Here is a 12,283-nt window from a genome sequence, read left to right on the forward strand (position 1 = left end):
ATGAGCCCACAGATGGTAACAGTGGAACTGAGATCCCCACCCATGGGCAGTCACCACTGCACCTTCACAGCCCCGAGGGTGGCTGTGCTGGGGGCTGCGTAGGACGGGCAGGCTCACCCGTGAGATGTGCCACTCTTGCCTCGAGCTGGCATAGGGGATCAGCGACTGAATGCTGGATCTCCCTATACACCACAACCCGGACCCTTCAAGGGTGACAGGTGGCCCTTCTCCGCCCATGCTTGCATGGGGGGGGTTGAGCCCCATCCCCTGCAGTGCTTCCACCCGAAGGTGGCACAGGACCAATGGAGGAGGGAAGACCGGGCTGGGCACCGGACCTGCTAGTGCCAGGTGCACTCGCCAGCTGAGGAGGAACAGGTGGGTCCGCTGGGACCGGCCTTCCCATACATTCTGTGATTAGGTGTGTTTAATTACAACATAAACAACAGCATTCCAAATTAGTTGTAACAGCATGCAGTAATATTCCCATTAACCCAACACACCAAGTTTCCAACAGTTGAACAGCAAGCATAACACATGCATATATTGAAGGACCATGGACATTCCAACAGCATGCAGGGATGATTGGTGGCAACAGGCCACCATGATTGTGGCGTTTGAACAGGGCACATGCATCAAAGTGAATTATATTAAGATTATTTAATTAATTATTTAATTAAGATATTTCTAGAACAATAGGACACATGTCCCAAAAAATGTTTTGAGATTACACATACCCATTGAGTTGTGGAATTGCATTGTTTATGCACATACAGTAGGATGTAGAAAGAAACCTCAATTAACATCTTATAAGTACTTTTAGTCTACACTACATTCCTATTGACTGCAGGTGTATATCCCCTACATGTATTATTACACTTGGCAACATGCAATAGGTTGTGTAATGGGTTTGGCTAGTTCATTATATGCCTGACCTATATCTGACATACTAACTGTCCAGGATGCAGATGTTATTGCTACATATTTATTGATTGTATTTATATTTCTTTATCTATATATCTGGATGTTTATAGTTTCATAGTTTCATAGTATAGTACTAGGCTATCTGCCCTGGGGCATTTGTAAGCCTAGCCATAGTGATGTGGCTTTTGCCACCCCATGAAATGGTTCAAAAACTTACAGAATAAATCTAGAATACTGTGCCTCTGTCTAGTAGTGACACAATGAAGGTCCCCTTATATAATAGAATTAGTTTACTGTGCCCCTGTCTAGCAGTGACACAGATGTGACCCCTGGGGTAAACTTACGATCTCCCATCCACTCATCAAGATTTCTCTTGAAGAGAGTCAGTGAGGGGCTCTGCCTAATACGAACTGGGATCCTGTTCCAAAGCATGGGAAGCCTCTGGGTTATGAATCTATCCCTCCAGCATGTCCTATTCATACTTGTGCCGAGGTTTAAGTCTTTAGCTCTCGTGGTCCTGATGGATTTGGATTTTTGAGGTGGAGCATGTCCATCAGATCCTGATTGGACATGGCCTTGTACATCAGGCAGAGATCACCTCTGAGCAGGTGGTATGCTACTGAATGGAGCTGAAGTTTCTTTAGTCTGGCAGAATAAGACATATGTTGGAGACCCTTGATCCTTTTGGTGAGGTACTTTTGTGGTCTCTCCAGCTGTTGCAAATGCCGGGTGAGGTACATACCAAATGAGGCATTGTACTCAATCATGGGTCTGATGAGGGAGGAATATAGGGGTACAATGACATCCTTGGATCTGGATGTGAATCCCTTCATGATGAGGTGTGCAAGGTGGAATGTTTTTCTAACCACTTTGGCAACGTGGGTGTCAAATGAGAGGTCGCTGTCTACTTGGGTCCCTAGGTCTCTGATTACTTTTTCCGTACTCAGTGGGTTGCTGTCTATGTGATAATTTATGGGTACTTTGTTTTTTCCAAAAGGGATGACTATACATTTTTTGGCATTTAGTTTAAGGCCGTGACTACGGCACCAGTTGTCCGTTTCAGTGAGGCCTTTTTGTAGGATGTGTGTGTCTGCTGGTATTGACTATGGCACCTAGTTTGCAGTCATCTGTGAACTTTGTCAGCCACAGCCCTCCCATGTTTGCTTTAACATCTGAGAAATAAATGCCGAACAAGAGGGGTCCCAGGACAGATCCCTGTGGGACACCACTTGTGACTGGCTTTGAGTCTGACATTGCTCCAGTGATTTTAACTTTATGGGTTCTGTCCTTTAGCCAGTTTGCAGCCCATCTAGTGACATAAGGGTTTACTTTTAAGCTGTTTAGCTTATCTATGATGCCTGAGTGGGGTATTGTGTCGAAGGCCTTAGCCAAGTCCAGGTATGCTGTATGGACTGCTTTGCCCTCATCAGTGGCTCTAGTGACTGTTTTGAAAAAGTCAACCAGGTTCAAAAGGCAGGGTCTGCCCTTTACAAAGCCGAACTGGGTGGGGTCAAGTGTCTGTAGGTCCCCTATGTCTCTGTTTATGAGTTCCATAATGATTCTTTCCATAGCTTTGCAGACCATAGCTTTGCAGACCAGGCTAGTTGTGTTCACATGACATTTTCAGTTAGATTTGTACAGAACCCTACATTTCGTGTAGCACACTCACATTTCTAGGGATCTAATTAGCAAGCTACTCATGTGCCAGATTTACTTGTGCATGCCAGTCAGTAACTGACTGTTGAGGACTGTATATATGCTTCACAGCTACTAACACTTCCATCAACCACTTTAGGTGGGACTGCTCAACTGTGGGTTGCCAGCTCTTATTAAAACAGTACTATTTGTATAATGCAAGGGTACAACAACATTTCAAAGTAAGTGACATAGACACACTCCAGGTTTTATACCTTCATTAATTACATTACACAGTTTTCCACAGGCTATCTCTTTTATTTGATATTACAGTGCATATGGAAGACATATTCAAGACATATTATACCTTTATTAATAGGTTAGAACACTCTTTTTCAGGCTCACTCACTTATTTTATATGACAGTACCTGCAGAGATATTATTCCAGACATTTTTTACCTTTCTTAATGGGTTACTACACTCTTTTTCTGGTTCTCTGACTTATTTTATATAACAGTACATGCAGAGGACTTATTTAGGGCATTTTATGGCTGTATTATTGGGCTACAACACTTTCTTTCAGGCTCTCTCACCTATTTTATATAACAATACATGCAGAATAATCACTAACCTGCCTGGTGGTGCAGCCTTAGCAGCCTATCTGCTTAGGTTTGCTGATTCGCAGCATGGACACTTGCAGCTGTGAAGTAAATGAAAGGATATTGAGACATACGTATCCATTATACAGAATCAATTATCATTTCTTACATACTGCATTCCATGGCTACCTACTCAGTTGTGGGGCATCCTGCATCCCATGGGCCTCCTGTATCCATTGGTTCAGTAGGTCCTGCTTTCATCTCTTCAGGTCTGCATGGTGGTGACGGACCTATTCACCAGTCCGAGGAACACCTGTGACACTGGTGAGGTCATGAGCTAACCGGTTCCAAGCCTCTGTCTTGTACTCCGTCCCTTGGAACTGGCCCTGCAGGAGTCTTGACTCATGACAGTGGACAAGGAGCCAAACCATATATTTCGATTCCTCGATGCCCCAACGTTGCACTCGGAAGCATGTACCCTCTCCAACACCAGCCATTCTAACTGCAGATGGGAGCTACAATTAGTTATGGTGAGTATTCCTGCCTATGGAGCTTAAATATGCCGCATTTCCCGCACTTTTTTGTGATTGGCCATTTTTGAAAATTCTCGGCTGACTGCAGACCTGCTTAGTAATGGTTAATCTACCATTTATAAGTATATGTATGTTAACAGTGGCTGCTTACTCTAAGCTGTCATGGCTTAGTGGTTCAGTACTTTGATTATGGTGTACAGAGTCCTGGGTTCAAACCTTGTTATTGCATTTTATTTTACTACTGTCCAGACAGGCTATTAAGAGTGATAAAATCAAGAGTCTAGGTCACTGAGTTTGAATAATAACTTTTTAAAAGTTACATGAATGACACCATAGTTATTGCAATGCAAATTATTTTTGTAAAGAAGTGTGCAGTGACTGAAAAATATGATTCCACCTAAACACGCATACATGCAGAGACATAGACATACACACACACACACACACACACACACACACACACACACACACACACACACACACACACACACACACATACACACACACACACACACACACACACACACACACACACACACACACACACACACACACGCACAAGCACATGCATGTATACACACACACACACACACACACACACACACACACACACACACACACACACACACACACACACACACACACACACATTTCTTCTCTTACTTGTATATATCAAGAACAAGCATAAGTGTGATTGCCTGTATATGTGCCTGCATGTGTGTGTGTGTAAGACAGCATGTGTACGAGTGTGTACATGTGTATGCATGCTTATATATTTATACAGGTTTAACTATAAAAAGTTGACAGCACATACACAAATGTGCACACCACTGAAATGTTTCCATGAAACCCAAAAACACTAAATCTTCCGAAACTCAAAAAAGCATTGAACATTGACATTTCTGACTGCACCACACCTACAAACAAGTGCTAACATGGGTCAAAAAGGGGGGCAAGATTTTGCAGTTCAGAACATCAGCATTCAATGTTTTGAGAAGATACACTTCGGAGTTCGCAGATGTGGTTCGATGTTCTAACCGTCAAAATTTTGACAGTAAACCATTTATACATACACACGCACAAATACATTGTATTCTTTGCATGCACTTACAAACACAAATCACATAAACAAAATTATACAGAGTTTATTCACAAAGAAAATCAAGAGAAAACATAACTATACTTTCAGGGACACTGAAAATGTCATGGTTGTAATTAAATAGCATGCAGTGCTGATAATGAGACAGTAATCTAATTACAGTAAAATGCTTTTAACAGCAGCATGAGCCCTATTATGCTGAATTCATTGTCCTGCTAAATGTGTAAGCTACATATACAGAATAAAGCAGTGTGAAATATTTTCATATACCAAAGCATTTATTTCCCTTAAACACAACAGGACTCCAGTTGTGTGTTGATACCCAACTGTACTCCATTATCCAGAAAGCATAGATGACAGTTTTCCTAAGGTTTGATGGAGCCATGTTCAATCCCCAGTCCTTCTTCACCTAGGTCTGTTGTTTCCAGGCATAAGTATTATTAATCTTCACTGTGAAATTAGTGCGTACTCATTTCATGTTGTCTTCAACAATCACAATTATTTCTTCGGAGCTGACACATGTGTTATCTTCACTGAAAATCCAGTTCTAAAAGTAGATTAATGCAGGATATTTTAGTTCTCCATACATTTTTAAATTTATGGCAGTCAATGCAAACACAATAATTAAAATACTGTTAAATCATTTTTTGTTGATCTCAAAATGCACGAGTTATATCCTTATCAGTCAGAGGTCCAAACAATATTCAAAAGCTTATCTTTTTGTAGCCTAATTAAAAGCTGCACCATAACTGTGTATAAGTGGGGAATGGTGTTAAGTGGGTGGTGATAGTGATGCTGGCACTAGGGTAAGGAACTGTACATGCAGTCCCTTAGGAGATGGCAGCTACTGCTTCTTCCAAAGGGAAAAGCGATTATTATTATTTGTTGACACATTTTACAGTGCAGACCTCCAATAGTCAGTTTTTGAGTAATCAGGTTTTGAAATACAATACTACCTTGCTACTGTCATTCCACTAGTATCATACTGTGTATTATCTTCAGTCTTCAGTTATTATTTACCTAAGGTACAACTGGTATTCCATGACAAAGCATCCTTTCCAAGTTAAAGGCATCAGGCTGAGTAGGGGAAAAGGATACGTGATTCACAGAGTATTGTCTACAGAGAAATTACTGGGTAACAAATCTGGTACTGTAATACAGTGTCTTACTTCTATGAACTCCTAATATGTTTCATCATGTCATCCTTGCTTTAATTCCTTTTGTTTCCATTTGGATAGTCTGTGATTCTGAGGAAGTCTCTTAACCAGACAGCACTCCCCATTGATCCTATAAAATGGTACCAAGGAGCTTAGTCAATTAATAAATGCACAAAAGTAATGAATAAATATGCAAACAGATTGCTGCCACCATTTCAGGGCAGTTAGATGCACAGAGTAATGGAACACATTCTGACTTGCTCTGTTTACTTATTTGTTACACAAATGGACAAATCCATAATCACCCTAGGCTAGACATTTTACAATTGTAAAAGAAATGTGAATACAGAACATGCAAAATATGTGAAATAGAGGGTCTATATTAGAACACCGAACATTTAAAATGTCGAGTGTTCTAATATCGAACTCGAGCAATCGAAAAAAGAAAACATCAAACATTCAGAACAGCAAATGTTTTCCTAGGGAAAAAATTTGCTGTTCCAAAACACATATAACACAACACAAGCACACCAAACAAACAGCAATCCAATCACATGCACCTAAACTCTAACACCTAACCCTACACTAAACTATACAAACACCACTAACTATCCACTTACCTTAACCCAAACCCTAATCCTAAGGTCCATCACTATCGCACAGTCACCTCACCCGCACCCTAACCCTAACTCACCTAACCCGCCCTAACCTATACATCCACACAATCGCACATTTACCTGACCCACCCCCTAACCCTAACTCACCTAACCCGCCCTATCCCACACATCCACACAATCGCACACTTACCTAAACCCGACCCATAACTTTCCACCAGAGCGCTGAAAATACCGAAGCAACAGAAACAGACAACCGAATTCTTTCCATAGGAAAGAATTCAGTTTCCTGTTACTTCGATATTTTCAGCATTCGCTGAAAATGGGTCGATATTAGAACACCCGACATTTTAAGTGTTTGATGTTGTAATATAAACCCTGAAATAGAATGTATTACCAGTTCAAAAATAAAGTAGGACATATAAAATATTTCCTTGTAACTATAAGAATCAATCAGGAGAGGTTAAAAAAGGTTTAGAAGAAAGATTGGAAAGAAACTTTTCCAAGGAGGAATCAAATGTTAAAGTGTAGAGAAAAATCACTAATCACTATAACCATCTACATTCAAATAGTGTAGTTAAACTAAGAAACCACATCCCACTACCACTGAAATCCATTCATAATGCAAACTTATTTAAAACACAGTTTAAACTTCACCTATCAAATCAGTGGATTTGATCCTATACGTCTCCATAATAAATACTGCTGCTATTTTCAGCTTGCCATATTGTCAAACCATTTCTCTTCATTCAGAATCCCATGCCCCACAACCAGTCTGCCTATATGGTTCCTTCCCACAAGTCCATTTCTTTGAATTCCTAAGAACTAATCACATGATCTATTATCTATCTGACAAATCAACTAATACGCTTCTTCAAATGTTCAATGCTTAACATCTGACTTATACTATAATACTTGCCTCTACCGCGGCAGTGCAGCGGTAACATTGATGCCTCACAGCAAGTGGTTCTCCTGTTTGATTCTTGGCTGGAGTGCCTTCTGTGTGGAGTCTGCATGTCCTCCCCTTGGTCGTGTGGTGTATGAAAGAAATGTGTGAATGGGCGTGCCTTTGTTGAAGGTTGGGCATTGGGCTGACACCTCAACACCGTGAAGATCTACTGCCAATCATTAGCAGACCGGAGTTCTGCTGTCGCGACCCCTAAGTGGGAAAAGCCAAAAGAACAACTTCCATATGAATGTCCTCTAATTAGAAAATGTGTGTATACTTATGGATGTATATTATTTATTGTCTGTTTATGTATATTACTGAAGATCTGTTTTCAAGTATTTGTAATATGTTGGAGCTTTTCTCCCTGGGCCTCTTTTGTGTTTTGCCTAAACCCAGATAGACAAATTAGGTAAACAAAAGCACAATAAATCAATGCATCTGTATGGCTCACATGTATGCAACAGAATCCATCAGGTTCAGGATTTTTGCATGGAAGTGTTTGTATAGGTATGTTCTACAGTAAATGTGTACCTAACTTGCCTGTCTTTTTAGAAAACTCATAAAAGGAATATCTTCTATCAAAATATAAAGTTCCCTTGAGGCAGACAGACAGATAGATATCTACAGATATAAAGAGAAATATATTTTAGATACATAAAGAATGTGCCCCCCCCCCCCCCCCCAGCAGTGCAACAGCCAATCTATATGCCTTCTAGTTCTTCAAGTGAAGGGCAAAAAAAAAGTTTTTGGATTATTGTGGAGAATCAGTTGACTTCCTACAGTTAATCTCCCAGTCCCACAACACCAAACCTACCCTCCAGTTCAACTGAACAGCAAAAAAAGAAAAAGTCTTGGGCTTACTATGTGATTAACAGTATGGAAACCAGTCCACAGCCAAGCTCTTAAAATGAAAAAAAAACTGAACTCAAGTGCCTTTCTGTATCAACATTTTGGTACAGAAAACAGCTTTCAATTGCCTCCCATCTAACACTCTGTGTCTAAGGAAATTGCTCCCTTCACCCCACCCTTGCTACACTATAAACACACACATACACACACACACACACACACACACACACACACACACACACACACACACACACACACACACACACACACACACACTCACACATTTAACAATTTGGTAAGTTGTCTAATTCTCTATCCAGTGGTCCAGGTTATGCTTGAATTGGGTTAGGGAAGAACTCTGCTTCACATGAATGAGAAACCTGTTCCTAAGAAGAGGCAATCTCTTAGACATTTACCAGTCTTCTTTCTGTTGCAGACAAGGTTTAAGTCCCTCCATTAGGTAATTCTGATGACATTTGTTTTGCAGATATGCAACTGATCCTTCACAGCATGATCAGAGGAATCTTTGTATGCCACACATAGATCGTTTTCTCAGCAATCTGTAGGAGGCTGAGTATAGGGATAGGGCTTTGAAGCAGTCCACATAGGACATATTGTTTAGGCTATCTACTCTTTTTGTCAGGAAACTCTATTGATACTCCATAGGTTCATAGGTAGGTACTAGGCTATCGGTCCTAGGGCCTATACAAGCCCAGAAAAAAGATACCCTGGCTTTTGTCACCCAAGAAAATTATTTTCCTGTGTCACTGTCGAGCAGAGCCACAGAAGTGATCCCTGGGGTGAATTTCCTATTTCCCATCCGGTCATTAAGATTTTTCTTGAAGAGTGCTAATGAGAAGCTTTGTTTGATATAGATCGGTAGTTTATTCCAGAGTATGGGAAGTCTCTGGGACAGGAATCTATCCCTCTGGCATGTTCTGCTTATTGTGGTGACAAGGTTTAGGTCCCTAGAGCGTGTAGCTTGGAGGGATTGGGATTTCTTTAAGTGGAGCATGTCCAACAGCTCTGGGTTTGACATAGCTTTGTATGTTAGGCAGAGATCACCTCTGAGTAGGCGATATGCGACGGAGTAAAGCTGGAGTTTTTTGAGACAGTCTGCATAGGACATCTGTTTGAGGCTGGTAATCCTCTCTCTGAGGTATTTATGCAGCCTTTCCAGTTGTTGTAGATGTCTTGTGAGGTACATACCAAAAGGGGCGTTGTACTCTATAATGGGTCTAATGAGTGACGAGTAGTGGGGAACAATGACCTCTTTTTTTCTGGATGAGAAACCTTTTGTGATGTTGCTGCGTATGCCTGGTCAGGGAATTACGAAAGGTTTGCTTTTTTTTGCATTCAGTGATTGGTCTGAAAAGCACTGCATATAGCAGAACAATGACATCTTTGTATCTATATGTCATACCTTTATGTATAAGCTGTGCAACATAGAATTATTTCCATACTAAAATAGCTACATGATGGTCAAAGACCAGGTTATTGTCTACAATAAATTCCTAAATCCCTGATGACTGATTTTAGAAGTATATTGTTAATGTGGTAGTTTCCAGGGGTAAAAGTCTTCCCAAAGGACACTGTTAGACATTTCATCCTCTTATGGAGCAATACATATTCTGACCTTGTCCTGCTTCATAAATTATACCATTCTGCAGTACCATAACAAGGTGCCTGTTATTCAACTGACAGCACTATCATCAAGCTGTTGACAATTAAAGAAAAATGAGCGACACAACTTTCACCAAAAGTGGAGTTTTCTTTTCTCTTCATGACCTCAAAGGAGGCATATTTATGTTTGGGAGTTTGGAGAGTGTCTCCCTACATGGAGTGAAGGAGGAGTCACCTCTGCAGAAAAAAAAATTACATCCGAAGGTCAGTGAAAGGTGTTTTGCTTGTTTTTTTATTGTTCATTGCTGAATAATAGTGCCATAACTCGATCAACATATATCTCTAAAATAGTACAGTAATATATTTCCTAGAAAAAGCAGCTATCAAGCTCTGCTTCCATCCATAACTTATTCCATATCTCTATGTAAATTATAAGCATATCCCACTGTAACCTTAAGTATTACTTTCAGCTGTATGACATTATTTTTAATTGCTACTTCTCTCATTGCTGAATTTGAATTGCTCCTATTTATGTAAACACACACACACACACACACACACACACATATATATATATATATATATATATATATATATATATATATATATATATATATGGATCTACCTTAGTAGATCGACATGTGAAATCAGCGAAAACGACTTCACCGACGCCAGAAGATCGACACAACAGCGAAAACGAGTTCACCGATGCCAGAAGATCGACAAGGCAGAAGACCGATGGAGGAAGACACCGACGCTGAGAACACTGCGATGGGGAAAGGATGTGTAAGTATGCGGTAGTGACGGATGTTAGGGTGCGAGTAAGGTAAGTGTGCGATGTTGACGGTGTGGAGGGGTAGGGGTGGGATAAGTGAGTTAGGGTTAGGGCGCTGGTTAGGTAAGGGTGCGAGTAAGGTAAGTGTGCGATGTTGATGGTCTGTAGGGAAAGGGGTGGGATAAGTGAGTTAGGGTTAGGGCGCTGGTTAGGTAAGGGTGCGAGTAAGGTAAGTGTGCGATGTTGATGGTCTGCAGGGATAGGGGTGGGATAAGTGAGTTAGGGTTAGGGCGCAGGTTAGGTAAGGGTGCGAGTAAGGTAAGTGTGCAATGTTGGTGGTCTGTAGGGGTAGGGGTGGGATAAGTGAGTTAGGGTTAGGGCGCAGGTTAGGTGAGTGTGCGATAGTGACGGACCTTAGGGTAAGGGTTTGGGTTAGGGTTGTAGATAGTTGTGTATGTATGGGTTAGTGTTGGTTTGTAAGGATTTTGGTGTGCTTGTGTTGTGTGTGTGGGTTTTGGATAGGGGATTTGTTTTGTTTGTTGGTATGATGTGTCCAGTGTATGCAGTGTCGTGTTTGTGCACTGTCGATCTTCTGGCGTCGGTGAAGTCATTTTCGATCTTCTGGCGTCGGTGAAGTCGTTTTCGCTGTTTTAACATGTTGATCTAGTAAGGTAGATCCATATATATATATATATATATATATATATATATATATATATATATATATATATATATATATGTATAAAACAAAAAATAAAATGTTTCTGCACCACCCACACCACCCACACCCCTGCAACTTAAATATACCAACTCCGCGATCGAACTACAGTGAGGAAATGAAAATCTCTATTCCGCACTGTATGAGCTTCTGAAAATTCGATCATGTGGTCTCAACCATATGACATTTGAGTTATCAGCCATTTGAAATTTTGAAGAGAACCCATGTATATATACATATATATATATATATATATATATATATATATATATATCCCTATTTATGCTGAAAAAAAGTCTGGACTGTGATTGAAACAACAATTTATGAACAATCCACTACATTAATCAACAAACATTGAGAAAAAAATACTATTAGCCTATTCTGTCAGCTCTGTCAGTCTGACTGCATCTCCAAGTGACTGTATTTTAACTTGTTCATTTCTAGCCTCAGGCAAGACAAAAGGTCTTCCAAGAGCTTGTACCTCAGGAACTGTTTCAAGCAATATCCTTACGTTATTTAGCTTGCACTCATCCAAAGCCTTCAGAAGGATCAGAATTCCTCTTCACAACATCATGTGTATTTTGCACAACAGCCTCTGTAGTCTGTGACTTTTGGTTCTCTACATGCAAAGTAGTGTGAGACATATTTTTCTGTATTTTCCAACCACAGTGGATTGTTTGCAAAAGTGGAATCCTGAATACATAAACTTTTGGGGGAATTCTGCATTTGACTGCCTTGCCCTGCATCTTCTGTAAAACAGCTTAGGCATTTGAGATAAGTGTCTGTGCAACAGTTCCAACCTCCCTCTTGC

General features: G+C 40.5%; 1 long non-coding RNA gene across 1 annotated transcript in view; it reads right to left on the minus strand.

The window, feature by feature from the left end:
* Positions 1-4,813: 4,813 nt before the first annotated feature.
* Positions 4,814-12,283, minus strand: part of LOC122805862 — a 123,579-nt gene continuing 116,109 nt past the window's right edge. Inside the window, exon 2 of the long non-coding RNA XR_006365476.1 lies at positions 4,814-5,334. This is a non-coding gene — a long non-coding RNA (uncharacterized LOC122805862). The remainder of the gene's footprint in view (positions 5,335-12,283) is intronic.

This window comes from Protopterus annectens, chromosome 7.part0, assembly GCF_019279795.1.
Source record: "Protopterus annectens isolate FY-2018-M chromosome 7.part0, PAN1.0, whole genome shotgun sequence".
Classification (NCBI taxonomy): domain Eukaryota; kingdom Metazoa; phylum Chordata; order Ceratodontiformes; family Protopteridae; genus Protopterus; species Protopterus annectens.